Raw genomic sequence first — 27,229 nt, forward strand, 5'->3', positions numbered from 1 at the left:
GACGTCCATGTACTATATCGACGTCCAAGGCTATTTTGACATCTAAGCTTATTTTTCTAGTTATTTCGCGTTTAATTAATCGGTTTGGTTGGTTTATGGGGTTTAACGTCCCAAAACGACTAAGGCTATGAGAGACGCCGTAGTGGAGGGCTCCGGAAATTCCGACCACCTGGGGTTCTTTAACCTGCACTGACATCGCACAGTACACGGGCCTCTAGAATTTCTCCTCCAAAGAAATTCTAGCCACCGCGGCCGGGATCGAACCCGCGTCTTTTGGGTCAGCAGCCGAGCACCATAACCGCTGAGCCACCGCGGCGGCAAACGTTTAATTAATCAGCTAATTAAACCTCATCAACCAAATTTTTCCCACGGCAACGTTTTATCGCACACTATCCGTCACAATCACACTTTCACACATTTATCTTCAGAGAACGATGTAATCGTGCGGACAAAATTGCGGACACTTTTTTGCTGACGCGACAGAGCCACACAGTGCTCTCGTATTAAAACAAAAAAAAAAGGCCGCGCAGGATTGATGCTCGCCAAACGAACAAAGACGTCGTTGCACCAGTTAACGACATCAGACAGGTGTATGGCGTACCTTTGTTGACCGCCCCAAGGTGCCCGAGCAGGGCACGAAACGCCCACGTGTACATTACTCGCAGTTGAACGCCTGCGAGCACGCCAGTGCCAACGTTACTAGGTTCTAGTAACGTTGGCCAGTGCGGGGGCGAACTAATGCACTGCAGTAAATGTCTCGCTCTCTATCAAAGAGTCCGTGAACTTTGCGAACTGGGGATCATCGTAACCTCAGAAAAGAGCGCTACCCACGGACTCCACCCACGGTTGCTCCACGGAGATTGATTCGCGTCCGCAGCACAGAGCGGACATCGCTATTTTGCGGCCGCGTTTCAGTGGAGGCCGACCAAGGCAGAGGGCGCACAGCGGGCTAGACGGCTATAAGCAGAATGAACAGAATGAAAAATCTCAATGAACTAGTTTACAGAAATCAACATTACAGAGCTCGAAACAGGGGAAATAAATAGCTTCGAATGCCCAAGAACCGAAATGTGAACAGTCGTTAAAAATAAAAAGAAGAAAGAATGATTAGCTCTAAGCTTACTGGTTCAGCGCATTAGTAGGGAAAGCTGATTGGCATTAGCGGTCGAGAGGTCTGGAGTAGCAGGCCGATTTTGACCTCTCGCAGGCGACTACAAGGCTGGGCGTCTCACAGGCACGGTCTGACACTACGCTCCCGTGCATGCTCGGGCATTCTTCGCTTGCGGCCTTCAGTTCGATCGCGTTCTCGGCACACTTCATGGACTACAGGGCCCGCTTGCACGAAGCAAATAGTCTAGTTTCCACTGTTGTCTTATTCGCAGCCTAAAAATTGGCAGTGGCTCAGCTCTGCTATGCCAGGATATACGTAGCGTGGGGTGAGGGCGAGGTGTCCACACACCTGAACCACAGGGAAGGCGCATAACTGCCCTCTTGGAACAGTGGACACCTCAACCATGCTTTGAGCTAAGTGGCGGTAGTGACAGGTGCGCGCTGCATGCGTTGCCATTGACAACGTAGTGCCAGAAACGCGGCGCTGATGCCAAGGCCGTCGGCGTTCGCTGTGTTCATTGGCGTTGGCGTTGAGGACATTTCACGATGCGATCATTTTAAGGAAAGGAAGTGCGCATAATGGCTCCCTGGGTCAGCGGACGCCTCAATCGTGCTTATAGGTACGTGGGCTGATGAGAGATGTGGGCTGCAGGCATTGACAAGGTTGTGCCAGAAACGCGGCGCTGAAGCCATAGGCCGTCGGCGTTCATTGTGTTCATTAGCGCTGGCGTTGTCAACGTTTTACGTTCCGATCATTTTAAGGAAAGGAAGGCGAGCGCGCGCGGCGAGGCACACCAGCTGTGCGTAGTGACGTCACCTGCTCGTCGCGCATGCGCAGCGCGGCTCTCCAGGAGCCACGCGAAACTGCTCAACCTCGGCCAGTGTAGCTCACGCTAAAAAACCTCCTCTGGTTTTGAGGAAAGAGAAGACGCAGAACTTTCCTCTCTGGATCGGTGGAAACCTAGCTCAATCGTGCCGTTAGGTGGCAGTGGTGTCCACCTACAAAAACGCGTTGTGCGGTTTATGGTTTGGTTTACGGGGCTCAGGCTATGAGGGACGCCGTAGTGAAGGGCTCCGGAGATTTCGACCACCTGGGGTTCTTTAACGTGCACTGACTTCGCACAGTACACGGGCCTCTAGAATGTCGCCTACACCCAAATTGGACCGCGTAACGCGTCACACGGCTGCCGTTGTGCCTCCTAAATTGCTGTGCTAAATGGGTTGTATAGCTGTCGCTGTACAAAAAAAAAGTATGCAACATAGAGTATCAGAAACAGCTAAGAATTCTTACAGAAATAGCTTAAAGGGACACTGAGGAGAGTGAGTGAGTGAGTAGAAACTTTATTGATTTATAAGATTTAGCCTGCGGTGGAGGTCTTCTTCAAGTCTTCTCTTCAAGTCTTGAGGTTGCCTCCTTAGCCTTGGGTGGTCCCCTAGTCCAGGGCTCCACTGAGTCTGGCCACCTCGCTTGCGTGTGCTATGAGTGCCCTTTGGGCCTCTAGCTCGCAGCTGGTGAGCCGGCTCTCCCATTGCTCCGCACTTGGTGTGTCGTGTTTGTGGAACGATATGTTTCTGTCGCATTCCCATGTTATGTGGTATAGTGTTGGCCTCGCTTCGCACCAAGGGCATGTGGCGCGGTATTGTGTCGGGAACATCTTGCTTAGTATATATAAGTTGGGGAAGGAGCCTGTCTGTAGCTTCCGCCATTTTGCGGCTTCTTCCTTGCTTAGCTCTTTGTGTGGTGGGGGGTATTTGTATCTTAGCCCCCTGTATAAACTTAGTGTTTCAGAGTACCCAGCCCCTAGGCTAGTCCAGAGCTCCTCCGGGGCTTGTGACCCCCCAGCTCGGATAGTAAGCCCTCGAGCTAGTTCGTCCGCCCTTTCGTTGCCCCAGACCCCCGCGTGGCCTGGTATCCAAATTGAAGTTGGCTTGTATCGACAGAATACCAGCTCCTGATTACAAAAACGCCACTCATACTGACAACAAAGCTCTTGTAACGTAGAAAAGAGCAAGAACCAAAATACAGGTATCGCCGCCACAGGCCAAACTCGCAAGTACAAGCGTCATGACGTCATATAACAAAACAGTGTTGCTGGAACCAATGGTTCTAGCAACGCTAGGACACGAGAAGCACAAATCGCTGAGGCGCAGCCAATGCATGCGCAAATCTCCTTGACGTCGCCAGATGGCGTCACGTGCCGGGCAGCTACGCGCTCGCCTGAAGCATCGGGACCAATCAGCGCCTGCTCGCCGGCGTTAGGCGGGTTCCCGGTATTCCGCTAGCGGTATCAAGGTACACGGTATGCTAAAGGTGTCTATTTGCGAGAACTTCGTTGACGACTTCGAGAACGAGATCCATCGTAACGCTCGCAAAACGCCGGTGCAAACGTAAGCGAAGCGACTGTAGCGACGGCCGCAATAGCCGATAGATGCCTTCAACGTGCGGCCGGCGGTAGCTTTCTTTTCGGCTGCTGCTAGGCCGCACTGCTGGCCGCCAGAAATCACGGAGTCTGCATCACGTCATGTTTCACGTCACTTAGTCCTCTGTCGTCATAGCCGAATCCCAAGTTTGAATCACAGCGGCGGGAAAAATCTTTTCAACTTCGAATCCAAATTTCTTAGAAATAAATGCATTTTTCGCTGCCGGCCAAGTGGCAACAAAGCCATGACATGCCGAACTATCGGATTTTGCTATAAAAAATATATTAATAGTGCTCTCCTCAGTGTCCCTTTAAGACGCGCTAAAACTGACCATGTCACTACTCGGCGCAACGATTAATGACAGGTCGACATTTTGATAAGAATTTCTCTTCTGTACTATGCCACATGGGCGTGGGCATCAAATAATTAAACACAAATTTACTGGGCAAGGAGCACCATGTAGCGCCACCGCACCGATTTAAAACGAACGCCAGTAAAAATCTAAACAACCACTCACGCAGCGTTTACATCGAGGCAAACTCAGAGAACACTTAATTAGCGCGCAGTCAAAAACAGTTGCGCAAGAAGGAACGAAGTGAAAATGTTTTTCAGCGGTTGTCGGCTTTTCAAAACTAGATTCAAGTTTAAATACGAATTTGGTGATCGAATAAGACTAAAGCGTTAGAGAAGCATGAACGCGTTGATGACCTGATGACCTTTACGATATGGAAAGGCGTCAGAGTGGATTGGCAAACGAGAGAGCCAGACAACGTGTCCGATTATAAGCCGAAACCGAAGACGAGCGTGAAGCTATGTTCGAGATGAGAGCGTGCCAGACGAGAGGGGAAACGAGCAGCAGAGGCTGAGTCTGCTGCAACCATCGATGAGAGCGTTTCGCCGATCGTTAGTGATGAGTCAAGCCGGAGACTCACCGGCCGTACGATTAGCCTGGCACAGTCTGTGCGACGAATCGATACGCAATAAAGATTAATCAAAGCTAAACCACGTCTAACAATGCTCAACAGAGATTTCGCTCGTTCAGCCGAGTTCAACTACAGTTAATTTTTTTTATTCATATGAAACCAGAGTAGACGCATGCATACTGTAGGCATTATTATACATAGTCGGACGCACAACAGTGCCCTTTTAAAGGACGTTCCACCCATTCCCAAGAGGACGCAGGTGAGTATATTTTCCTGAAACTCTTGTCTTCATTGAGATTCCAATAAAACCCCTACAGTGCTCACGCATGGCCGTCTGGCGCCTGGGGCCCCACTCAGAATGCTAAGTACAGTTGTGCCTCGGTAATATGACCCTCGTTAATATGGATGACCAGGATTATGGATAATTTTTCTGGCGACCGAGCATTTGAAGTATATTTATTATGGAAACCCGTTTTTCGGACAATGCACAGGGCGAAAATTTACAGAGTCCCTCGGGGCCCGTGCATTTTTGCAGCATTAATAAGGACAGCCATCCGCGATAAGAGAACCTCGCCTGTTCCAGCCAGATGTTTCGTTTTTCGCGTTCTGAGTGCCGGGCCCCAGCCAAAGACAGATAGTAATTTGAGACCGAAAGAGGCCGTAGGATAGTCAGTGCGAAAGTGAAAGTGACTTAATAACGAACTTTGATTTGTTTGTTTTATAGTTTCATGCTTTATAGTGCAAATGTGCCTGGTCGACGCGCCTTTCCATTCGTCGTACTGCATGATTGGCTCCAAATGAAGCTCTCTGTGTAGCTTGTGCAACGTTGAAAGCCACATTCAGCCGCTGTCAGCCGTCTGGGTGCAGATATGTCCTCGTGGTTTGTGGGACGCGAAGAATCGTAGTAGGAAATATGCCATTACCCCATGTCTCCTGCATGGCTGGTGGCTTCAGAATGCATTGCATGCATTATGATAATTCCGGTCAGGATGATGCGCTTGAAACTCGCAGATTACTTCCATATTCTCTCTCTATACTGCACATGGTTATGCATAAAAGAAGACCTAAAAGGCTAAAAATTTACTTCCATATATTTTCTTTATTCTTTTACATGATTGATTATAAAGGACAACTCTTTTCCTATCCAGTCTTTTTAGGGAACTAAAGTGTCCATAACGACGAAGCACGATTGTATACGCTTTGAAACAGCCTTTGATCAACGGTGGATAGCCTGCTAATGCAACGCAAAGGGGCGGTAGAGCTGTTATACTAGCTAGTTTGGGGAGGTTTGTGGGAATCGCCGCAAATCGGCAGAGTAGCACTGTGCTTCCCAGCTATTGTTTTACATTTTCACGGAAGCGTTTTCCGACTAACATGAAAACAAAGTCTCAAAATATAAACAACCAAAAAAAAAAGCGAGAAAAAGCTCACTATTGGTCCCCGCGGAAAAGTAAGGAGAAAAAAAAAGTTTCCTGAGAAATCCGGACACGCAATGTAGGTTGTTTTCCTACAGAGAAATCCTGCAGCACTACAGGCTTGCAAGACTCAGATTTCCACCAGCAGATAAAACGCTTTCCAAGCAACAGGCCAAAGCCTGGCGTAAACTTCAAATTAAAACCTATCCAAATCCCCAATTGTGTAGCTTCTATTCGGATGGACTCTACTCAGACAAATGCAAAAATTGTGATGCCAAAGCCGATCTAAATCATATGATCTGGAACTGCCCGCAGTCCCTACCCGCGAGTCGCTTCATTACCGACTCTGATCATTGGGAGGCTCTATTGCTCAGCCCCGACCCGGGGACACAGATCAAGCTCCTCCAGCTGGCTGAAGACGCCGCCGCTGCCCAAGGGATAGCGGCCGCCGTTTAAGCGGGGGGCGACTTCGGGTCACTCCTCTATATCCGCTGGAAATAAAGTTCCACCACCACCACGCAATGTAAAGGTCATGAAGCCCCAGTTTGTAGCGATTCCTTTATCAATTGGTTCCTTGTCCCTTCAAAATTGGCAGCTGCAGCCTGTGACGTCAGCAATGGTTGAAAGCAGACATCCAACGTAATCAGCTGGCTCTTGCATCAAAGGTGATACCGGTCCAATAACATCATAATCATCAGCTTGACTACGCCCACTGCAGGGCAAAGGCCTCTCCTATGTCTCTCCAATTAACCCTGTCCTTTGCCAATTGCGGCCACCGTAACCCCGCAAACTTCTTAATCTCATCCGCCCGCATAACTTTCTGGCGCCCCCTGCTACGCTTGCCTTCTCTTGGAATCCATTCCGTTACCCTTAAGGACCTGCGATTATCTTGCCTTCGCATTACATGGCCTGACCAAGCCCTTTTCTTCCTCTTCATTTCGACTAGGATGTCAATAACCCGCGTTTGTTCCCTCACCCACTCCGCCCGATTTTCTTTCCATATAGCTCGCTGCGTTGTCTATAACTTAAGCGGAGCCCTCTTTGTTAGCCTCCACGTTTCTGCCCCATAAGGGAGTACCGGTAACGTAAAGGTATAGTATACTTTTAAGGGATATTGGTAAACTGCCATTCATTATCTGAGAGAACCTGCCATATACGCTCCACGCCAGTCTTATTCTTCTAGTTATTTCCCTCTCATGATCCGGATCAGCGGTCACTACCTACCCTAAGTAGACACATTCTCTTTCTACTTCCAGCCCTTCGCTACCAATGGCGAACTGCTGTTCTTTTGCTAGACGGTTGAATATTACTTTGGTTTTCTGCATGTTAATTTTTAGCCCAACAGTTCGTTCTGCTCTGCGTGTCTAACTTATCGATCATGCTTTGCAATTCATGTCCTGAGTGACAAAAAATGAAAAAAAAAATAATGGAAAGGGCAAGGAGCTCTATACGAAACAGAGCTGTTGGATTTCTACACCCGAAACATCAGACGCATCCAACAACAATAGCGGTTTACATTATGCGTGCCAGTGATCGCCAAATGTATTAGAACTGTAGTTTCGGTTTCCGTCCAGACTGACGTAAATCTCCTGACGTCGGAAAAAAGAGGCGACATGCTCTTTCAAAACAGTAATTTCACAAAACCATTGTAATAGCTCCAAGCTGTTTGAGGGAACAAGTAATTTCAGTTTGCTGATGTGGATTTTGTGCTTGCTCACTGCTACATTTGTTGTCGACGGAGGCGCTCAGGTTTCTTGAGACAAGTGCACAGGCGACGCCGGCCGTTCGAGTCCTGCAGCGGCCGCCATTCTCCGAGCACCGGCGACCACGCTCCCCTTCTTGGAAGAGCAGCGGGAGGCCCAAGAGGCGCGGAGCCACATCTGGACACCGCTCGCCGGTTACCGCGGCCCCCTCGACATCCGGTCGGGGAGAAAGACTCGGGCAGTGCCGTACGAACTCGCTTGCGCAAAAGGACATGCGTGCTGTGCTCCGTCTTTTCTGTGTTCTTATGTAACCTTCGCAGGCTAATAAACCTGCCCATTTATTTGTTTTATCTGGACGTTTGTTGTGTCGACTACATCAACTACATCTTCAGAAGTGGGATTGAGACTGCCTTGCAAGACTGGCGCCTTCACCGAGAGCTTCGACCACGTAAGCCACGATGATGCTCCGATCGAAGCCAACGACGGAAGGTCCTGCGAGCAAGGTAGCACCACGACCGGGCCTTTCAACGGACAGCGACGCGCCCAACGATGTGGGGGCAAGGGAGGCGGCACTTAGCGAAAGCGATAATCTACGAAACGACGAGGGGCAGTCAAATTCAGGGCGGGGATCCATGAACGCCGACCCGGTAGACGGCCACGGACTGGACAACCCCAACGGAAGAGCCCCCGGGGCCTTCGACTTCCAGGCGCTGATGCAGGCTGCGGTGCAGACGGCAGTACGTGAGGCCTTGCAGGGAGCAGCCCAGCTTCTGCAGGCGGCTCAAACGCCACATCACCCACCAACGGGAACATCAAGCGTCGTGGATGGACGACTGGCCACGGCAAGCGCACAACTTGTGCCAAGTTATGACCCGTCATCTAACGACCAGCCAACAGTCGAAATGTGGCTGAACAAGGTAGACAACCTGGCTGCAGCGTACGGTTGGAGCGACCAGCAAACGACGTGTTTCGCACTCACAAAGCTGCACGGCGTTGCCAAGACGTGGTACGACGGCCTGACGAATGTCCAGCGCACTTGGGCAGAGTGGAAACACGAGTTGAAGAAGGCATTTCCATCCGCATCCAGTTTTCAGCACACCTTCCGGGACATGGAAGCACGCAAGAAACTGCGCCATGAAAGTATAGAGGCGTACTTCTACGACAAGCTGGCGAAAGCAAGGCGCTGCAATGTCGGCGACACGGCCTGTATGGAATACCTGATCACTGGACTCGACAATGAAGATCTTGTGCGGTCCCTCAGCGTCAGAGACTACGCCAGCCCCGACGAGTTGCTCAGATGCATGAAGCGGCTCTACGAGCGTACAGAAATCATAAAGGAAACTAGAGCCAAGACGCTGTATCAACCGCCAGCTATTCGGCACCCTCAACGCGTCTTAGGAGGAAACAATTCGTCACCAGCAGCGCCTCAGCTTCAACACTGCGCTGGTGACAACGGATCGACGAGGGCTCCCCGACGCAAATTCAACGACAAAGGCGAGCCACTTTGTTTTAATTGTTCTTCATATGGACATTTCTCGGCAGCATGTCCAAAACCTCAGCGTAGACCGCGCTGCACGAATTGTGGAAAAGCAGGCCATGAGAGCAAAGACTGCTATTCGAGGAAAGGCTCGACAGCCAGCGACACAGCTAAAACAGCCGTCCTAGCCCAAGAAAGCAGCAGTACAAGTGGCAGCATGGTGCTAAATCAGAAGTACTTCATGGATGCCAACGTGAATGGGAAGGCGATCAAAGCGTACATCGACATGGGCAGCCAATGCTTAACGATACGAGAAAGCGAAGCGGAAAAGTTACACCTCTCTTATGAAGCACTCAGCCGTCCATTCACTATCAGAGGGTTCGGAATGGGAAAAACAACGCCCCTGGGAAGCTTCGAAGCGAGGCTGACGGTGGACCAGGCTACGGCCGACGTCAAGGTACACGTTGTCCGCGACGAAGTGCAGGCTGTCCCATTGCTTGTCGGTCAACCCTTTACTGAGCAGCCTCACATTACGGTGGTGCGCCGTAAGAACACCGTGCGCATTTTCGAGGAGCGTAACGGGTCGGAGGACGAAGATGGAACTCTCACCAATCTTGCTATACCGGCCCTACCTCCGCGACGTGTGAACTTGTGGGCGAAGGAGGCCGTTGTCATACCTCCTAATTACGTCGGGTTCATTGCGCTTGGGAGTGACAACGTTACGCACAGCGACATCTTCGTTCGCGGCAGGCTGCACGAGACGAGCGGCGAGTATGTGCCAAGCTGCGTATTAAGAGAAGATGAACAGGGCGAGATATGCCTGCCCGTGGCAAACGTATCCGAATCTCCTCTGATTGTCGCTCAAAACCAGAAGATCGCGAGAGGAACGTTGTGCATGGAAGAAGAAAATACCGAACCCTCTCTGATCGCAAACAGCAACGAAAGAAAACTGGTAAAGGTGATCTCGGGTGAAGATTTGACGGTTGGCACAACGATTTCTGCCACGCAGAAAGAGGCACTCGTCGCAGTGATTAACCAGTACCGCGAATGCTTTGCGACGTGCCTTTCAGAAATCGGGTGCACGGCCGCGGCGCAAATGAAGATTGAGGTGACCACCGACGCTCCTGTAACGTACCGCCCATACCGCCTAGCCTACTCCGAAAGGCAGGCTGTGAGAACAATGATTGACGAACTCAAGGAGGCTGGAGTAGTAACGGACTCTAACTCTGCTTACGCGAGCCCTATCCTACTTGTTTCAAAGAAGAATGGCGAGAAGCGGCTTTGCGTAGACTTTCGAGCCCTCAACAAAATAACGAAAAAGGACAGGTATCCGCTTCCGTTGATTGATGACCAACTTGACAGGCTACACGATAAACGACTGTTCACTAGCCTAGACCTTGCGTGCGGCTATTATCAGGTGCCAATTGATAAAGAGAGCCGAGAGAAGACAGCGTTCGTCACTCCGGATGGACACTACGAATTCACCCGCATGCCATTCGGACTTGTCAACGCACCGAGTGTGTTCCAGCGTATGATAAACACCGTCCTCGGCTCCCTTAGGCACACGAAGGTCATGGCCTACATGGATGATCTGCTGATTCCATCGACTTCGTTTGAGGAAGGATTAGACAGCTTGGGCGAGGTACTCGAGCTCCTGCGTTCGGCTGGTCTCACGCTGCGCTTGAAAAAGTGCTCCTTCTTCCAAGAGAAAATTAGCTACTTGGGTTATGAAATTTCCGCATCGACCATCAACCCCGACAGCCTCAAGTTGAGAGGAATTGCAAATTTTCCTACACCAGCAAACGTCCACGACCTCCGACGCTTCCTGGGCCTCTGCAGCTATTTCCGACGTTTTGTGGCTGGATTTGCCATGATAGCCAAGCCACTTACGATCCTGCTGTGCAAGGGAGAAGAATGGCGCTGGGACGATGTTCAAGAGACTGCATTCAGGCAGCTACAAAGACAGCTCATGAGCAAGCCAACGCTGGCACTTTACGCACACGGAGCGAGAACGGAAGTGCACACCGACGCTTCCAAGGTCGGCCTCGGAGGAGTGTTGTTGCAAGAGCAACCAGACGGCCTCATGCACCCCGTTATGTATGTTAGCCGTAGCACCACGCGAGACGAGGAACGCTACCATTCATACGAACTGGAAGCTTTAGCCGTTGTGTGGACAATTGAGAAGCTTAGACCATACCTGTACGGAACCGAGTTTCTTGTTGTTACGGACTGCAACTCATTGAGAACTGCTTTGTCAAAGCGAGATCTGGTGCCACGTGTCGGCAGGTGGTATCTAAAGTTGCAAGAGTATACGTTTGATGTAGAGCATCGACCAGGAGCTAGAATGAGCCACGTCGACGCCCTCAGCAGGGCTCCTGCGTCGGAAGCTGAAGAAGTTGACGTTGCAAGTGGCATTAATGTCTTTGTAACAGAGCTGTCCAACGAAGACTGGCTAACGCTAGCACAGAAGACGGACTCAACATTACAGTCGATCATGGATTCCCTAAAGGGATCATCAGAGACAAAAGAAGCTGAGCGCATCAGAAAAGAATATGTCCTGGTTGAAGGCAGGCTTTTCAGGAGAACGTGTGGCAACAACGGCGACGAGCGTCTGCTATGGGTAGTGCCACGAGCGGCACGTTGGCAGGTCGTGAGACGATGCCACGACGATGTGGGTCACTTTGCAGTTGACAAAACCATGGCCTTGCTCGAAAGCAAATACTGGTTTCCAAGAATGCGCCGGTACGTGAAGCGACATATCTCGTGCTGCTTAGAGTGTTTGTATCGAAAGGTTCCGTCCGGAAAAAAACCTGGAAAGCTGCACAGCATCGAAAAAGTGGCCGTGCCATTCGACACCATTCATATGGATCACTTGGGCCCATTTATCCGCAGCAAGAGTGGCAATACACACGTGATTGTGGCAGTGGACGGCTTCACTAAGTTTGTGCTCATTCGGGCCGTGCGAAGCACCGCGTCGGGCTACGCCAAAAGCTTTCTCAGGGACATCGTTTCCATATTCGGGGCCCCACGAAGGTTGGTTACCGATCAGGGAACTGCCTACACCAGCCGACAATTCGAGCACTACTGTAAGACTCTCAGCATAATCCACGTGAAAAACGCAACTTGCACGCCTCGTGCCAACGGACAAGTCGAGAGGTACAACAGAATGATAACCCCTGCGATTGCCAGCTTATCCGAACGAAGCGACGGGAAGGACTGGGACGAAACGCTCACGCAGGTGCAATGGGGAATCAACAACACGGTAAACCGAGCTACGAAGACGACTCCATTCACTCTGCTTTTCAACTTTCGCCCCCGGAACGTGACAGGGGACTCAGTTGACGACGAAATCGCACTGGAGCTGGACGCCAGTATGCTGAAACTAAGAGAGAAGGCCATCGACAACATACGCCGGGACCAAGAAAAGCAGAGAAGTAACTACAACAAACGAAGAAAGACCGCGCCGAGCTACCAACCAGGCGACATGGTATTGCTCGAGAGGGAACCAGCTGCAACGGGGGAGTCCCGTAAATTGTGCCAAAAGTACAGAGGCCCATATATCGTCGTGGAAACACTTCCCAATGACAGATACAGGGTGCAAGACTTCCCAGAGGTCCAGCGGACGCAGCGGTTCTACGAAGGCGTCGTGGCGGCGGACAGGATGAAGCGCTTTGAGCTGGGAACGGTGGCAAGCGAGGATCATTCGTCGGACAACGACGAGGGTGAGGAAACTGAGGCTTGAAAAAAAAAAGCAGATGAAGCGAAGATGCACACCAACCGAGGGCGGCTGGAAAGGAAAAGGATGGCCGACTGTTGTCGACGGAGGCGCTCAGGTTTCTTGAGACAAGTGCACAGGCGACGCCGGCCGTTCGAGTCCTGCAGCGGCCGCCATTCTCCGAGCACCGGCGACCACGCTCCCCTTCTTGGAAGAGCAGCGGGAGGCCCAAGAGGCGCGGAGCCACATCTGGACACCGCTCGCCGGTTACCGCGGCCCCCTCGACATCCGGTCGGGGAGAAAGACTCGGGCAGTGCCGTACGAACTCGCTTGCGCAAAAGGACATGCGTGCTGTGCTCCGTCTTTTCTGTGTTCTTATGTAACCTTCGCAGGCTAATAAACCTGCCCATTTATTTGTTTTATCTGGACGTTTGTTGTGTCGACTACATCAACTACACATTAATACCGCGAACGCTGCTCTGGGAAGAATTGATATACGAGGTCTGTTAGAAAAGTATTCAACCTTTAGCCGAAGAAAAAAAACTGGCATAACTGGAACGTTGGAAACCTAATCACCTTCAAAGTAGTCTCGTTGGGACTCCACATACTTCTCCTAGTGGTGCTGCCATTGTTGGAAGTATTCCGAAAAGGCCCCTTTCGGAATGGAGTTTAGCTCAGCTGTCGTTGCAGCCATAATGTCCTCTCTTGTCTGAAATCGCGCTCCTTTCAATGGCGTCTTGATTTTGGGAAACAGCCAGAAGTCACAGGAGGCCATATCAGGAGAGTAAGGAGTCTTTTGAACTACAGCAGTCTGGTTTTTCGCGAAAAAAGTGTGAATTTAGTGCGAGGAATGTGCAGGAGCATTGTCATGATGGATGCGCCAATTTCCTGTTGACCTCAACTTCGGCCTCTTGCGCCGCACAGCACCACGCAGGCGACGGAGGACATCCCTGTAGTATTGTTTTGGTCAATGTTTACTTTGTGGGGTGCGTACGCGTGGTGTGCCACCCAGAGGTAGTCAAAGAAAGCAGTCAGCATCACTCTGACATTGCTGCGCACTTGGCGGGCCTTCTTTGGTCTTGGTGACATGGAATGCTGCCATTGTGACGACTGGGATTTGGTTTCCGGGTCGTAGCTGTACACCCAAGACTCGTTACCAGCGATTATGGTGTTGATGAAGTCGGGGTCACTGTTTGTGCAATCCAGCATATCCTGTGAAACTTCAACACGAAGTTGCTTTTGCTCCACCGTGAGCAGCTTCGGCGCGAATTTCGCCGCATCTTTCGCCAAGGCCAAGTTTTCGGTGATAATGGAATGTGCCGAAAAATTAATGATGTCTACCTCTTCCACAATTTCTCGGATAGTCACACGATGGTCCCGCGTCACCACAGCGTTCACTTCGGCAATGACCTGGTCATTTCGGCATGTTGATGGCCGACCGGAGCGTGGCTCTCTCTGCACCGATGTGTGGCCGTCTTTAAACCAATTGTACCACTGCTTAATCTGTGTGCTGCTCATAGCATTGTCACCGAAAGCCGTCTGAATATTTCGAATGATTTCCACTTGGCTGTCGCCTAGTTTCTGGCAAAATTTGATGCAGTAGCGCTGCTCCTGTAGCACCGCCATTTTCCTTGGAATAAAATCCGACGAGAGCACTGCGCACTGCCTCGCTCAAACGCTGCGTGCCATTGAATGACGCTATCGGCAGGCGAGAAAAAATTTGTGCATGCGCACGAAGGTTCATGGTAGGGTGGTGCAAGCGTGCTTGTTTCAAATCCGTCAGGCGTTCGTAAAAAAAAAAATAAAGTCGGATACTTTTCTAACAGACCTCGTATGATACGTGTGCACTGAACCACCCACCAAAGACAGAACAAGGTTACAGCGCTAGTTTATTATTTTCCGCAGTCGAGTAAATTAAAAATCAAAAGCCGCTCTCAGAAAAGACCTTCGAAGAAATACTGCATGCAGAGAATGCCAATGTCATTCCAAAAACAAAGAAATTTGAGCCTTTCTTCATCACCCAAAATAAAATGTAAAATTGCTAGGAGTAAGCGAAAACGGCCATACATTCCCCTGACTAAGAACGAAGACAAAAGGCTTATGTTCTCCGCTGAAAATGCGGCGCACCTACTTAAGCACTCATCGCATCAGAAAATTCGTCGTCTTGGTGACAGGCAGTAAGACACTATCGCTGGTTTCTTTCTAAATGATCCAAGAGCATCGCGACGAACTGATCTAATCAAGCGGCTTTACGTAGCGCTGAGCCAAAGCTATATACGAAGAATGTCGTTGGATTTGAAGTGATGCCGCGTTTAATGAGCGGAAGTGGCGAACGCAACTTCAATTCGCATGTCCAGTACCTAGCGCACTACATTTCAGGAGGTTGTTTGCATTGCAGGGTTCAGATTGAAGTGAGGCAAAAAATCGGCATTGGCTTAGCTCGAATATGCGAAGATATACGTAGCGGAAGCTAAAGCATCCACACTACCACCTCAACTGTGGTTGCAGCGCACGCGAGCTCTCTTTTTCAATCATCCGACATGTTATCAGGCATGCGGCACAGCTGGCGAAGCGAGCGGAGGCGAGCGCAACGACGAGGCAAGCGGTGTGACGTCATACCGAACGGCGGCGGCGGCTCCGCGGCGAGGCGCGCGGTGGGACGTCATGCCAGATGGCGCGGCGAGCGCGCGGCGTCCGCCAGCTGCGGCGGTTGCTAAGCAACGGCTCAAGGGCGGTCTCTGTGCCTCCTCGGAGCAACGCCACAGCGAAATCGCAAGTTCGTGGCCAATGTAGCTTTCGCTACAAAAAAATTTATACCGAAGGAGCCACTGGTGTCGGAGGAGCGTTACCCGCTTTCGCGAAATAGAAACTGTCGATCAGAACAGTATTCTCCGAGACATTTCATTGTGTGAGAGCCAAACATATGCTGCTCACGCTGTGTCCGCAGCAAAGCTTTCCATATAAGTTGCCCACAGTGTTCGTAAATAAAATAGAACCAACGAAACTCCAAACTGTGCGGTAGCTATGCGAGTACTGGCAAACGTCATGTCCCCGTGGCTCCTCGATATACCCCGCGGGATAGGGTTTCCTTTTGGAGGTGTCTTCAGCGCGTTCTAGTTTTGACACCGGGCTTTTTGAATGAGTATTTTGTCCCTGTTCGCACTTAGGGCGTCACTCAATATCACCTTTGATAGTGAAAGAAAACATGACCAATACGGTCATACTTTATTTTCGCCGTCTCCCCTATTTCTTATGAGTGCACTTACAGGTGAACTCTAGGGAGCCCCACTTTCATATGTCATATAAAGCAGCGTTTTCTCGTTTCTAAGTAATTCCTAACAGAGGAACTTATAGCACTCCCTTAGTAAATACTCCCGAAAGACACTCGTTGCAACAAGGGAGAATGTGCTTATTACTAAATGCTCCCTTACGAGCAAGTTATTGTAATCTCACAGTAAACACACCAAAAGACGTTCATTCCAACAATTAGTTAATGTTAACTTCAAATGCTTTCTTATTAAGAAAATTTTAGCACTCGATCACTTAGTAAATGCTCCCAAAAGCACTTCCTATTTGGTGTTTTTGGGCACCAAGCGAACGCAGTTTTCGGTTACGGATGCTATACGACTCCGTTTTTCTCCGACATAATGTTGTAGGAGTAGTTGCAGAGCATGAATAGCTTGCGCTCTCACAATGACAAAGTTCCACGACCGATAGTGGGACGGGCGGTTTGCTCATGCAGCTTGTGATTATGTCCATGGACTCATCTGTAGGTTAAAACAACAGCTTTATCTGTGCTGTCTCAGCTGTTACAGCAATAGTCCTTTGTCGAACGCAGACTGCGTTAACACTCATCAAACGTTGTAGCTCTCGCTCAAGGATACACGTGCACTGAAAGTCTGCTTTCGTAAAAATATGTTTTTTTTGTGTTGTTCCAAGATTTTTTTCATGGCGTTACTATTTTTTTTTTTGAATAAGAGTAAAAATGGTTAAAACGCTCCAACAGAATTACACAAGCAAATCAAGGCAGCTTGCTTGACCGCAGTTACATAGACCAGGTCAGGTCACTCAGGGCAGATAGGTCAACGATGCCTGGAGTAGATACTTGTTTCCTCCTCAGTTCGTGCTGTCACAAAACTATGCGGCGGCGGTAAGCCCCTATTCTCACAGCTTTCCCAGTGTTATCAGCAACGAAGGCGGTTATGGTTATGCATTGCTTCTGGTGCTTGAAAGGTAGCGTCGTTGTTTGTTGGAGGCAACAACGAAGACAGAATGGTCTGCGGGCGCCCGTCGCCCATCGCGCCGTAGAATTCTAAACTTTGTGAGGATTATCGGTCAAGAAAAGCAATTCCAGTAAAAGCGCATATCAGCATAATGCTGCTAACCGGAAGGAATCCTTGGTGCAGACTTAGCTGCCTGACAGGCTTCACGATAGCATCATTGCTACGAATAACCATAGACGCTTCGGTCTGCTGCAAATTTTACGTAGTTGCTTCGCCGGCAGTTCCTTAGTTGCGTCGCCGGCAGTTCCTAAAATTACAGTTTTAGCACAGCGTTTCGTTACACGGCTACCGGTAGCCGGCAACAGCGCATGCGCATATCACAGCGCTGTTGACTATTGGTGTTAGCTGTATGCCGTATAGCGGTACGCTAAAACTCGCTATGGGTGGCCAGTTTGAAAAATACGACAGAGTGGGGCCAAAGATAACTACAGTCCAGACATAACTACAGATTTTTTCATAGCAGTGAGAAGTCGCCTGTTGTCACGACAGACTGGTTCTGTCGCTACTACAAGAGATTGAATAACACTGCAGGAAATTCTGTTGTCACTACAAGAATTTAAAGTTGTTCCAACAAGGCGATGACCCAAAATACTACAAAAAATCTGCTGTGACGGCAGAAAATTTTCTGTCATGATTTTCGTCAGAGTTTGCTTCGAATTATGCGCGCGGGAGAAGCGTGAGTGAATACCGTGGTTTCTCCCCTGTAAGACACACAAACCCTACAGCGGCTTACCGGATAGCAACATACTGCGGGCACAATCAAACCGAAAACGGTAGCAGAGCCGAGCGCTATACAGCCCGCATTTAGTTCGTTTAGCAGCCACGCGGCGGGCTCGTTCCGTATGGTCTATCATAACGCGCTTACACATAGGCGGCAAGGTAAGCAAGTTTCGGCGTGAATGATTTAGTATAGTGCCGTATTTCTCTCCTCCCTGCCGTATACTTCCCCGATTCTATGCAAATAATGAGGCTTGACACTCACCTACTTTATTGGTCGCCGGCGCAGCCCGCGACTCCAGCTGCCCCAACTTGCCCGAGACGCGTCGCCTCGGAGCCTGAGAAAGGGGAACGAAATGTCAGTCAGGTCGTGCTCCCAGACAGGAAAGAAAAGATGGAAGCAAAATCGAGAACGGTGAATGCACTGTCTTAGGTTCATCAACTGCTCAAATAAAACTGGTGACTTGATGACTCCAAATGAAGGAGCTTATGCATAACGACACCCCGTTGATCAAAAATTAGACATAGACAAAAGCGCCCCCATAAAATTTAATTAACCCATTAAAAAAATGACCGGTGGTTCAGCACCGCTAAGCACAAAATGTTGTGCAAAAGCAGTTTTTTTCCAGGTAGACACCACGCCACCTTCCTGAAAGCGCGATTCAAGTGTCCACTGATCCTGCGAGCCAGTTATGCGCGTCATTAACTTTTTCATCGTCAATGTCAATTCACACAATGTACGCCGGCGACCTATGCTCCAGTGCTGCATTTATGCAGCAATGCTGTCAACGCCGACGCGTATTGCTCTAGTGTCGTGTTTCCGCCACAACTTTGTCCACGTGAACGCATGCAGCGCACATTTCTCTGTCACTACCGTCACACAGCTCAAAGCCAGAATATTAGTTTGAGAGTAGTATTAGTTAACCGCTTCGGTGGCTCAGTGATTTGGCGCTCACCTGCTGTCCCAAAAGGCGCGGGTTCGATCCCGTCCACGGCGGTCAAATTTTGATGGAGGTGAAATTCTAGAGGCCCGTGTACTGTGCGATGTCAGTGCACGTTAAAGAACCCCAGGTGGTCGAAATTATCCGGAGCCCTTCACTACGGCGTACGTCATAGCCTAAGTAGCGTTGGAACGTTAAACGCCCATAAACCATAAACTAGTAGTATTAGTTGAAGATTGGCTTCATGGGGTTTTACGCCGCAAAGCGACTGACGCTATGAGGGACGTCGTGGAGTATATCAGATATGACCTACTGGATGGTTTCGGACTAATTTCAACCTCCTGCGTTCTGTTTTATGACGCTCTGAATCGCAAAGCACACGACGGTATTTTCACTTCGCCTACATCGAGAACGACGAATGCACTGAGCCACCGCGACGGGTTGAAATATATCTCATGTTAAAGGACTGAGAGTGCCAAAAAGGGTCAAAATTTATTAAAAACAATTCCTTCTTTCAGGAACATAGGCACATGGACGCTACAGAACTGCATTTTCTCCTAACTTAACGCCGTCAAAACAAAGAGCGTAGTTTTTACTTGAAAATAATGTCCATGTCGCAAAAGCAAGGATTTCATCGCTCTAAACAATGCGTCATACCCATTTGTCATGTGGTTGTTACATTGTGGCGTGGGGCTTCGATAAAGGCTCTTACTTGTTCGATTTCACAATGACCCCGTTTAGAAGAATGAGAATATTTTCAGGTAAGTACCCAGTAGCCCCGTACCTGTTCTGGGCCTTTAAGAACCGCTAAGGCGTATTTGAAGGAATTTTTGGCCTAGATGCCACTGAGCGACTTGTGACTTCATTACAGTAACTTTCTTAATTTGGGTCCCCGCCAGTCGTGGCTTGACGAATCCTCGCCGTTGCTCACTCAATGGTAAAGCGAAAAATAGCTGTGAAAAGTTATTCCACGGCGCAACCGTGATCATTTCGGCTCCATTCATCGATAACATTTCGCTATACATAATATGTGCGTTTCATTTCAGTTCATGAAAAAATAGAAATATCATTCCTACAACCCAAAGGCCGTCTTGGTTACATCGGATTTAAAACCAAAACAACTCGTATGGCTACTAGTAGCCACGGGTCGCTTGCGGCCGGTATAAATATATTGAAGAAAAAAAAGTATAGGTTTAGGTTAGGTTGTGGGAATCTGGCTTTCCGCCGTCGCCTTTGCGCGGCTGTGCCGGCCTACCGCGTCGTTTCTCCTCTTTCCCTTGCTCCCGCCTCAGGCGGTGGAGAGGCGGCTGGGTGACTAATCACTGTCATTTAGCCACAGCTCCGCCCCGGCTCCCCAAGGGCCTTTGCCATTGGCGCCTTTTGGCGGGAATCCGGGACCCGTTTTGGGCGGCCGCGCGCCGCGCGACCGTCCGAGCGGGGCCCAGAGAGAGGGATCCCTCCGAGACAGCGTAAGGTGCGTACGTTACTGTTTGTCCGTGCCGGCCTTGCCGTTCGGACCAGTGCTTACTCGAGCTCGCCCGCACGTGTCCTCTGACCTGCAGCGGCTCGAGCCTGTCCAGCGGGGTCCAGCGACCTCAGACAGGCGTACCTTGCGTTGATTGCCCACTCTCTCTCGCAACCGGCCCAACGGTCGACACGAGAGAGAGATCACAGCACTGCCGCGGGGACATTCTCCTGCAGCGGCGTGCTAGCGGCGCATATTGCTCGAGTCGCTTCGTGCGCGCAGCGGAGCCTTGCTCCTCGCGCGCCCCCGGGACGGGGTGACGATTGAGTGTGTGTGTACTGCTGAAGGACGACGTGAATAAACGTCTCCTTTGTGAACTTGGAGGCCTATTTCTTTGCGGCGAATCGCTCTCCTCCCAGCGGAGGTTGAGTGCACCGCATCGGTGTCCCAGTGTGTGTGTGGTGACGGCTGATCGGGGCCCTTGGCTCGCGCGAAGCTCGAACCCGCGGTGGGTGGTGGCCTGTGTCCACGTAGGAACCAACAACTGGCGCCCAACGTGCTAAGTCATTGGCGCTTACGCCTTTGATGGCACATTAGCCGAGCAGGTCGCCTTGACGATCACGCTTGCGCACCGTGTCTACCACCCCCAGCGCGGCACTCGGCAGCTACATGTCGGCTCCCTACGGAGTTGTAGCGTCGTTTGATCCGCTGGCTGCTGTTCCTTCGAATAGCTAGACACCGTGGTTGGCCGCGGCCCCCATTGGGGTTTACGGTGACACAACCCAAAATGTTGACCACGTGGCTCCCATTGGAGCTGTATCGGAAGCACCCTGCGGTGCATCCGCTGGTCACATGCCTCAGCTGTGCACGCTTTCCGCCCAGTGCGAAAGCAGTTCGTGTCACGCTGCCGCAACCGGCAGTTTCGAACAGCAGCAGCCGTGCCCCGCGAGCAGTCAATTCTGCTCTGGGAACGGCGAGGCGCTGGCCCGGTTCCCTGCGGAAACCGCGCCGCTCAACGAACTAGGAGCCTTGCCTCCCTCGTTCGTGCAGCCCGCCCAAGCCTCCACTGAGGCAGGGGTGCAGTGCGCTCAGTTGGCTGATGCGGCTCCGCGAGCCTGCGGGTCGGCTGGCGCGCTGGGCTCTCCTGATACAGCATTACGACTTTTCCGTGCAGTATCGAAAGGGGAGCACGAACGTGGTAGCTGACGCGCTATCCCGTGCCCCACTCGCCAGCGGCGCCTTGACGCCTGTAAGCGGAGGGGGCGAAACAGCGGACGAGCCGCCGGGCGGCAAGGAGGGGGAACCCGCAAACGGGTTAACCCATTCCGCTAACCAGGCAAGCAGCGCTTCGCAAAGCGGACGAGAGGCAAAGCTCTTCGTGAGCGCCTCGGAGGTGCCGACGCGAACGGAAATTTTGGCTGCAAACCTGAGTGGGGACGAGACCAGGCTCCCCTCTGGGATGACTGGAATCGTTTTCAGCCCTAAAGAGCTACTGAAAGCCCAGCAAAATGACCCGTTTTGTCGCGAGGTGAGCGACGGTCTCAGGGAGACGGAGCGCCGTGACGCTACTTGTATTGTAGCGGGCGCAGGGGGGCAGAAGCCAGCGTGTGTCGCGGCGAACCCCGGGGATTCATATTTGCTGGACCATGACGGGCTCGTGCTGAAATACATAGCCACCGATGACGAGTCCATCGACCCGTTCAAGGTGGTTATCCCCAAAAGTCTAAGAGGCGCACTTTTGCGATTCTCTCATGACGAACCACTGGCCGGTCATCTGAATGGCTCCAAAGTTTTTGCAGAACTGAGTCAATCGGTGACGTGGCCCGGCATGAAGCGTGACATTTTCCGCTATTGCCGTTCCTGCCATGTCTGTCAAGAGGTGAAGTCACGGGGCGGCAAGCCGCCTGTAATGACGAAACCGATTGACAGCGTGCGTCCGTGGCAGATGGCCACCTGCGATTTGATGGGGCCTTTCCCCAGGAGCAAGCAGGGGTTCATTGACCTGAAGGCCTACGCGTCACGGTCTGATGAGCTTGCGCCGGTACCCATTGGTATCAAAGGCAAGTGTAAAGGCACAACTGGTGCTGCGGAACGCAAGCGTACGGAGCACCGGTACAATCTGAGGCGACGGTCACCGGTGTGATTGATGCCGGACGGCGGACTTTTCCGCAACCGAAGGCACGCAGCCTCAGCTAGCTGGCGAGCTTTCTTGTCAGGCCCTACCCAGGTGAAGCACGGTGTGTTTTTTTTCTGTTGTTGTTTTGGCAGCATGCTCAGTTCCAGCCTTGTGTGTTTTTCAGTTTATTTATTTGTTTGCTTGAGTCAGTTTCTAGCCACTTTCGTTTCCCGCTTGCTCGTCTGTTTTTGTCTAACGTACCCAGATGTACATAGGCAACATGCGTTTGTGTTAGCGTTCAGTTTTTTTTTTACCCGACTTGTACATAGGCAAACTTCAGCCCGCTCGTGCTTGCTCTTATCTTCTAGAAGCAAAAGATGGGTGTCGTTTGTACAGCGCGCCTTTTCTCATTTCCGGCCCGACTGTGGGTGGTTGGCTCGTTAAGGAGCCGTGTGTCGCGGTGCGAGTTTTGTGCGGCCCGTATGGAGGGGAAGTTGGCGGGGCGTTTGGGACGATGGGGGGCGGAAAGTGCACCCTTTGACCCTTGCCGCGGCGCCTCTGGACGCTTCTGATGGGGGGGTCGTTGTCGCCGACCAGCGTCCGCGCACTTGCGGGTGTATGCGTGGTTGTGGCTGTGACTGTGTGCGCGCGTAACCATGAGCCAAGGCGACGCCTGTGAGTTGTGCCGTTGTGTCCTTCTGCGTGAGTGCGAGGATGAGAAGGACCCCTCGCGGTGGACAAGGTTACACATCTGGACGCCGCCGAACGTCCTCGCCCGTTTCAGCCGGCGTGAAAGGGGTGCACTAACTTTCTTGTGCCCGAACGTGATGTCGTGTCCAAGGGCGCGAGGTCAGTGCTCTGCCGCGGCCCCGTCGTCATCAACGCACCATACATCAACGGAAAGAAGACCGCCATCAGTCGTCGGCCCTCCCAACCCGTTCAACTTGAAGTCTGCGAGCGGTGAGTCGCCGACAGGCCCACTGGGCCGCGCCACCGAACTTTGAGGCTGACATCCACCTGTCACATAGCTGTACAGTTTTATTCACATCTTCTTGTGTACCGTGTATATAATCTGCAAGCTGTTTTGATTTACTGAAGAGTGTGCAAGTGTTTGCCTTGTTTTTCCTTTGTTTGTGTGTTGTTTTCTTACGTTGTTCTGGCTGGAACTGAAGTGTATCTAGTTTTTTTTGTGTATTCATTTCCTTATTTTGGAACTGAAGTGTAGCTTATTTTTTTTGTGTATTGATTTCTTTATTTTGGCCGCGTGCTTTGCCGATGGGTAGGAGGGCATTTAAGGAGAGGGGGATGTGGGAATCTGGCTTTCCGCCGTCGCCTTTGCGCGGCTGTGCCGGCCTACCGCGTCGTTTCTCCTCTTTCCCTTGCTCCCGCCTCAGGCGGTGGAGAGGCGGCTGGGTGACTAATCACTGTCATTTAGCCACAGCTCCGCCCCGGCTCCCCAAGGGCCTTTGCCATTGGCGCCTTTTGGCGGGAATCCGGGACCCGTTTTGGGCGGCCGCGCGCCGCGCGACCGTCCGAGCGGGGCCCAGAGAGAGGGATCCCTCCGAGACAGCGTAAGGTGCGTACGTTACTGTTTGTCCGTGCCGGCCTTGCCGTTCGGACCAGTGCTTACTCGAGCTCGCCCGCACGTGTCCTCTGACCTGCAGCGGCTCGAGCCTGTCCAGCGGGGTCCAGCGACCTCAGACAGGCGTACCTTGCGTTGATTGCCCACTCTCTCTCGCAACCGGCCCAACGGTCGACACGAGAGAGAGATCACAGCACTGCCGCGGGGACATTCTCCTGCAGCGGCGTGCTAGCGGCGCATATTGCTCGAGTCGCTTCGTGCGCGCAGCGGAGCCTTGCTCCTCGCGCGCCCCCGGGACGGGGTGACGATTGAGTGTGTGTGTACTGCTGAAGGACGACGTGAATAAACGTCTCCTTTGTGAACTTGGAGGCCTATTTCTTTGCGGCGAATCGCTCTCCTCCCAGCGGAGGTTGAGTGCACCGCATCGGTGTCCCAGTGTGTGTGTGGTGACGGCTGATCGGGGCCCTTGGCTCGCGCGAAGCTCGAACCCGCGGTGGGTGGTGGCCTGTGTCCACTTAGAAACCCACAAGGTTTATAGGGTTTAACGTCCCAAAGCAACTAAGGCTATGAGAGACGCCGTAGTGGAGGGCTCCGGAAATTTCGACCACCTGGGGTTCTTTAACGTGCACTGACATCGCACAGTACACGGGCCTCTAGAATTTCTCCCCCAAAGAAATTCAACCGCCGCGGCCGGGATCGAACCCGCGTCTTTCGGGTCAGCAGCCGAGCACCATAACCACTGAGCCACCGCGGCGGCGTGAAAAAAAAGTAAAAAAAAAATGCCTCTAAGCAGTATATTTGCAGGAACAAGCGAAATACATGAGGGCAACGCCCTAGTTCACTGCCCTAACACACAGAAAAAGAATTTCGTACTGTGACGTTGCTGCAAAATGGTGCTAATCTGAAAATGCTTTCTTTTACTAGCGACGCGATGGCCAGAAACTTGTTTTGTTACGGTGCAATTCAGCTCGAGGACACACCCGGTTTGACGACTCCTCTGCTTATGCAGAACGTATACCGCGGTTCTTAGCTCAAGCGCACACAACATAGCCTGCTAGCAGTGTATACTCCACGGCACTTGGGGCTTTCATGATGTACGGATATGAGTAGCATTAAGATAGAAATGGTTGGTTGGTTTATGGGGTTTAACGTCCCAAAGCGACTAAGGCTATGAGAGACGCCGTAGTGGAGGGCTCCGGAAATTTCGACCACCTGGGGTTCTTTAACGTGCACTGACATCGCACAGTAGACGGGTCTCTAGAATTTCTCCTCCAAAGAAATTCAACCGCCGCGGCCGGGATCGTATGGCTGCGCTCGGGTGGACGTCAATGAGTAATTACTCCCTTATTATCGAACCCGCGTCTTTCGGTTCAGCAGCCGAGCACCGTAATCACAGAGCCACCGCGGCGGCTAAGATAGAAATATATGTTGAACATATATGTGCATTATATAAGTGCAGTATATGTGTGCAATATATGCGTGCAATATATGTGAATACAAGTGCAATGCCCGAAGCAGAAATTGAGTAAGAAGGACGTAAACAGTTAGTTCAAAAGAACCGAATTCAGTACTTTGGACTGAATTCTAAAACGCGTTGAGGGGACCATAACTTCAGGAGCGGACTACTAAGCTTAATGACCTAAAAAAGCTCTTCCCGTTCATAACTGAATAGTTGTTATCATTGACTGCACGGTAATACAGTGTTCCCTCCTATATTGCTCTAACACTCACACTCAGCATGACTTGAAGCACAAGAGATCTAGTCAGAGATTTATTCGCGAAGCAGTAACAAACCTATGGTGCATCGCAAGCTTAAGTATCTAGGCGCCATTGAATACTATATAAGCCGTTCTTCAGCGTACATCATCCCGACGTATTCATTACAAAGACGCGTGAGCCGCGCAGTGAGCGCTACCTATGCGTTGCACTTTAAACCGAACGCGACCGTATCTGCACATCGTGCGCGTATGCTGTATATACGACAACGCTATGCGTGCGAAACAACGCGCCCGCTACGCGGCCGTTGAATGTAGAGACAGATGCTTAAACGGAACCCCGTGGGCGGAACTGTGACTTCAGCGAAGAGACGACAACCACCGCGACGAAACGGGGGCATGTTTTCACGGGAAACAATTGGCAACGTCGAGGTCGATCAGTTCACTCACCTCTGCAACATCCGACTCTCTCTCTATCTCTCTCTCCTCCATCCCACACCGTCCTCCCCCAAGTGCCCCATCCTTCTTTTCCGGTACACACTCTCCCATCTCATCGCCGGGCCAGGCGACCTAGTGCACGTTATTCGCAGCTGCGCTATGCACGACACACAATAGGAAGCGTGCAAGCGACGTCTAGCGGCGGACTAACAGGTTACTCCGCGGTAAAATCGTCCAGGAGCGTTCTACTTACGTGTCAGCTAGAGCACGAATTCGATGAAAGACAAGGAATCAATACGTTCAATTCATTGGCTCAAGACCGCAAGGGTCGTGCTTCGAACCGGCGAAGTCTTCGCCGAGGTATTCCTGCTAACACCTTATTTGACTCGGGCTACACGTTCTGCAGTTTTAATACTGCTGAAATGTAATTAATTTCACGAAACATTCGATTCATATAGGAACGTGTCACTCACTCGCTCACTACGCCCCCCCCCCCCCCCCTCCCCCTCCCATTTTTCCCTGCGTACACGTAGACACGCCGCCATGGTGGCTCAGTGGTTATGGTGCTCGGCTACTGACCGGAAAGACGCGGGTTCGATCCCGGCCGCGGTGGTTGAATTTCTTTGGAGGAGAAATTCTAGAGGCCCGTGCACTATGCGATGTCAGTGCACGTTAAAGAACCCCAGGTGGTCGAAATTTCCGGAGCCCTCCACTACGGCGTCTCTCATAGCCTTAGTCGCTTTGGGACGTTAAACTCCATAAACCAAACCAAACACGTAGACACGGCTACACCGCGACAGCGACAGTAGGAGAGAGGCATGTAAGTCGGCTCCGTCGCTCACATGTTCGACGTTGCATAGTTTCCGAATATTTTATTAATTTCGAGCGACAAGTACGCAATCTACGCTGACAAAAAAAGAAACGAAGCAGTAAAGTTAAACTGCATTATAAACAGGGATTCGCTCAGCTACCCCCCAGTTTCATTTGCAACCCGTACGTTCGACGATTTTCGATTGTGAGCGCAAAGTGACTGTTTCGAAATACTTTCCCTGATACTAGTGATGGAATGCTCTACAGTGTGTTTCAGTTGACACTAGAGAAACAAAAAAGCAAAAAAAAAGAAATCGAAACATTATACCCATGATGTGCTGCGGCCTATATCGGAGGATTTTTTCATAAAATCTTTAATCTCACTTTGCTCTCTCGGA

The 27,229-nt window shown here is 51.1% G+C and overlaps 1 protein-coding gene across 4 annotated transcripts in view; it reads right to left on the bottom strand.

The window, feature by feature from the left end:
- The window catches only part of LOC149364195 (uncharacterized), a 270,656-nt gene that overhangs the window by 64,435 nt on the left and 178,992 nt on the right, over positions 1–27,229 (bottom strand). For 3 of the 4 annotated variants that reach the window (XM_089574177.1, XM_089574175.1, XM_089574176.1), the window contains one exon: positions 18,030–18,102. The exons of the other annotated variant lie outside the window; for it this stretch is intronic. The gene's annotated coding sequence lies outside the window, so the exon portion shown is untranslated. The remainder of the gene's footprint in view (positions 1–18,029; positions 18,103–27,229) is intronic. 4 annotated transcript variants of the gene reach the window in all.

Source organism: Amblyomma mixtum, chromosome 2 (genome assembly GCF_055824585.1).
Source record: "Amblyomma mixtum isolate Tamu chromosome 2, ASM5582458v1, whole genome shotgun sequence".
Lineage (NCBI taxonomy): Eukaryota > Metazoa > Arthropoda > Arachnida > Ixodida > Ixodidae > Amblyomma > Amblyomma mixtum.